At 34.7% G+C, this 4,850-nt stretch overlaps 1 non-coding gene across 1 annotated transcript; it reads right to left on the reverse strand.

The window, feature by feature from the left end:
* Positions 1-368: 368 nt before the first annotated feature.
* Positions 369-479, reverse strand: LOC122101218. Its single transcript, XR_006146339.1, has one exon. It is a non-coding gene; the product is annotated as a U6 spliceosomal RNA (small nuclear RNA).
* Positions 480-4,850: the final 4,371 nt, after the last annotated feature.

Here is a 4,850-nt window from a genome sequence, read left to right on the forward strand (position 1 = left end):
CTGTCTATCTATCTATCTATCTATCTATCTATCTATCTATCTATCTATCTATCTATCTATCTATCTAATCTATCTATCACATTATCTTGCTCCATTCATCAATTGAGGGGAATCGGAATTGGTTCCATACCTTAGCTATCGTAAATAATGTTGCAGTAAACATAGTTGTGCTGTTAGTTTTATTGTGGTCTTGTTTGTGATCATTTGGGTGAATGCCCAAAAGTGGGATTGCTGGGTCATGGGGGGCTTTATGTGGAGCCTTTTGAGGAACCTCCATACTGCTTTCCAAAGTTGTTGAACAAGTTTACATTCCCACCAAGGATTCGGTAGGGTTCCCTTCTGTCAACATACCCTCCAGCACCTGTTGTAAAAATATGGAACACTTCAAGAATTTGCATGTCATCCTTGCACAGGGGCCATTCTAATCTTCTCTGTATTGTTCCAATGTTAGTGTATTTCCTGCTGAATTGAGCACAGAACATTTTTTATATATGAAGTGTAATTCATTTTCTTTCTTTTTATTGTGAAAATACTGTACAGAGGAGTTACAATAACATGGGCAAAATAACGAATACCTTTCTTATCAAGCATTGTTGCCTCCTTTTTGTTTCCCCTTCCTCTCCCTTACCCAAACTCCCACTAGCTTTGACACCTGATCCTCTCCCCCATCAACGTTGTAAAGTTCGTTTTACGACATAACGACTTGTATATCTCATTGTTGCAATGGGTCCAACTGTATCCCAATTTAAATGATATTTTTTCCCTTCCCCTCCAAAAATTATACCAACATAAAATACAGTGAAAGCAGGCGTTAAACCTTGGGGGAGGGACATACAAAGCAACATAGAAATCATCTCATAAATATATTAGAAACAATTGGATTAAAGAAAAATCATTTGAATACTTATCTTTGGGTATATTTCCCTAACATCAGCTTATCTGACCTATCCTGCTTGACTCAGACATATACTAGTTATTGCAAATAAGGGAAACCATAGGACCTCTGTTTCTTTGGGCCTGGCTTACTTAACATATTTTTTTTCCAAGTCTTGTCATTTCCTAACAAATGGGACAATGTCATTCGTTCTGATGGAAGCAAAGCATTCCATTGTGTATATATACCACATTTCCTTGATCCATTCATACACTGAGGGGCATCTGGGTTGGTTCTATATCTTAGCTATGGTAAATGATGCTATGAAAACATAGTTTTTTGAGTTCTAGGCATATTTTAGATATGAGACCCTTGTCCATTGTATGGCTAATGAAGATCTCCGAATCCGTGGGTTTTCTATTGATCTTGCTAGCTATGTCCTTTGCCATGCAGAAGCTCTGCAATTTCATGCAATCCAGTAAGTCCAACTTTTTTTGATTTGTTGTGTTTCTGAGTCTCTATTAAGAAAATTTTGGGATGTGCAAGGAGACTTAGAGTTTCTCCTATTGCATCCTGTAATGTTTTCAGACTGTCTGTTTTAACTCTGAGGTGTTTGTTCCGTTTGGAGTTGATTCTTGTGCAGGGTGATATATAAGGATCTAGCTTTAGTTTTCTACAAGTAGTTAACCAAATGTGCCAGCACCATTTACTGAAGAGGCTGTCTTTCTTCTGTTCTATTTTTTAGATTCCTTATCGAATATTAGATGGCTACAGGTCTGTAGGTACATTTCTGGGTTTTCAATTCTATTCCATTGGTCTCGAGGCTTGTTCTTGTGCCAGTTCCAAGCTGTTTTGTTTACTATGGCTTTGTAGTAGATTTTGGAATTTGATATTGATATTACTCCAGCACTGTTCTTTCTGTTAAATATCGTTTTTTTCTACTCCATGTTTTTTATTGTTCCGTTTGAATTTTTGGATTGCCTGTTCTATTTCCTTGAAGAGTGAAGTTTGAATATTAATAGGTATCACATTGAATTTATAGATAGCCTTGGGAAGTATTGCCATTTTCAAGATGTTGATCTTTCCAATCACAGAGCATGCGTGTTTTTTGCCACTTTCTAAGTTCTGTTTTGATTTCCTTTTTCTGGTTTTTTAAGTTTTCATCATAGAGGTCCTGCAATTCTTTGGTAAAGTTAATTCTTAGATATTTCATTTTTTGTGAGACTATTATGAAAGGAGTTACTTTGCTATTCAAGCCACTCTTTTCTCATTATCGGCATACATAAAAACCATTGATTTTTGAAGGTTAATTTTATACCCTGCTACTTTGCCAAAGTTTTGAATCAGCTTGAGTAATTTGGGAGTGGAGTCTATGGGATTCTTTAAATACAAATCATGTCATCTGCAAAGAGGGAGAGTTTTATTTCTTCTTTCCCTATTTGGATCCCCTTTATGTTAGCATCTTGTATTATTGCTGTAGCTAGGCATTCTAATACTAGATTGAAGAGCAGTTGAGAGAGTGGACATCCTTGTCTTATTCCTGATTTTAAAGGAATTGGCTTTAGTTTTTCACCATTAAGTATAACGGTGGCTGTAGGTTTGTCATATACAGCATTTATTGTATTGAAGAATGTTTCATGGATTCCTAATTTTTCCAGAACCTTCATCATAAAGGGGTGTTGGATCTTGTCAAATGCTTTTTCTGCATCTAATGAGATAACCATATGGTTCTTATCCTTGTTCTTGTTGATGTGATGAATAATGTTAATTGATTTGTGAATATTGAACCAGCTTTGCATCCCTGAAATTGAATCCTGTTTGATCATGGTGTATAATTTATTGGAGTAATTGCTGAAGTCGATTTGCCAACATTTTGTTCAGAAGTTTTGCATCAATATTCACCAAAGAAATGGGTCTATAGTTCTCTTTCTTTAATTAGTCCTTTCCTGGTTTTGGGATGAGGGTGATTATGGCTTCAAAGAATGAGTTTGGTAGTGAACTTTCTCTTTCTATTTCATTGAAGAGTTGGAGGAGTATTGGTGTGAGCTCTGCTTTGAAGGCCTTGTAGAATTCTGCCCTAAAACCATCTGGTCCTGGGCTTTTCTTAGATGGGAGGTCTCTTGTGGCTGTTTTTATTTCAAGGCTTGATATGGGCCTGTTAAGATGGCATGACTCATCTTGTTTCAGTTTGGGCATGTCCATATTTGCTTGGAAAAGGCCTATTTCTGCCAAGTTCTCAAACTTATTAGCATAAAGTTTTGAGAAGTATTTCCTTATAATGTTATGAATCATGTTTGTTTCTGTGGTGATGTTTCCATTCTCTTCTCTGAGTTTATTTGGGTGTGTTCTCCTGTTTTTCTAAGAAGATTTGCTAACCATCTCTCAATTTTGTTAATTTTTTCGAAGAAACAACTCTTTGTTTTTTTTTTATTTGTTCTATGTTGTTATTGGATTTTAATTCATTTAATTCTGATTATTTATTTCCATCTCCTGGATTGAGGTTTATCATGCTGCTCTTTTTCAAGGATGCTTGATGTCTCATTAAATTATTGGTTTTAGATCTCTCCAGTTAGTTGATGTAGGAACTCAAATCGATAAACTTGTCTCTGAGTACTGCCTTTGCTCTCTCCCAGAGGAGCTGGGAGTTTGTGTGTTCATTTTTGTTGAATATCATAAACACTTGAATTTCATTTCTAACCTCTTCCATGACCCAATGGTGGCTCAACAGTGTGTTGTTCAGGCTCCACTTGTTACAGGAATTTCTTTGGTGGCTTTAAGGTGTTGAGTTCAATTTTTTCCTTGTCATCTGGGAGAATGCAAGGTATAACTTCAATATTTCAATGTTTCTTTACAAGTTTGGTTTGTGACCTAAAATGTGTTCTATTTCGGAAAATGTTCCATGTGCTCTTGGGATGAACGTGTATGCTGATGCAGCTGGATGAAATATTCGATAGATTTCTGTTAAATCAAATTGATCTATGCAATTGTTAAGGTCTGCAGTTTCTCTGTTGAGTTTTTGCCGAGTTGATCTATCTAGTGTGATAAAGTCCCGAACAATTAATGCCTTTGGATATATGTGAGATTTGAGAGAAAGTACGATTTTCTGAAACTAGACAATTCATCAAAAAGTAAGTCGTGATATTTTAGAACCATGTAAGAATAAAGGCAAGATTGACATGACAAAAACAAAATAAGTCCAGATATTTATTTTTCAAGAGATGTGTAGGAGGAGAAATTCAATTATTCTATACAAGCACCTGTCTTAATGGACACTGCAGCAAGTGGTAAGGTTTGTTAAAATTTTTAAAGTTTTAAATATATTTAATTTTGGGAATTTGCTTATATATGCCATAATTAGGACTGTTTGGCAGGTCATAAAACTTTTCTATAAAGTATTTAAGATTAACGGTAGCAGACATACTACTAAGTATGTTCATTTTCAGAAACTTTACTAATGAGAAGTTGCAAAGTCTTTGTGTAAAGAAGTCGAGTGAAGAGTTAAGACTTTGTTAACTACACAGTTTATGTTAAAACTTTAGGGCTTCCTTACTTTATATTTTTGCGAGGAACAAATGATGATATAAGCCATATAAAAATCATGAGATGAGTCATAAATAGTCATCTTAGTGGGTAACTTTAAAGACTACACATAGCCTATAAAACTCTTGTTGAACATCATAATCTTAGCCAGTTTTAAATATACAGGAATATGAGAAAATAGTAAAACCTAATATGTAGTACACCATCAAATACTGAAAAAACTGGTAATTGTTTTGTTTTTTTATTTTATTAATCATTAATATTTAATCATTGGCTTTCTTTATTTGTAGCATTGTTTCCCTTGTAACATAATAACACTTTTTGTAAGTCGTCATCAGGAGATACTTTGAGAAGGTTACTGGGTTGGCAAAACCATTTTTTATAGGTGCATGTGAATTTATAAAGAGGAAAATTAAGAACAAAATATGTATTAAAA

Source organism: Dipodomys spectabilis, unplaced genomic scaffold, assembly GCF_019054845.1.
Source record: "Dipodomys spectabilis isolate Male_0828 unplaced genomic scaffold, ASM1905484v1 ptg000641l, whole genome shotgun sequence".
NCBI lineage: Eukaryota > Metazoa > Chordata > Mammalia > Rodentia > Heteromyidae > Dipodomys > Dipodomys spectabilis.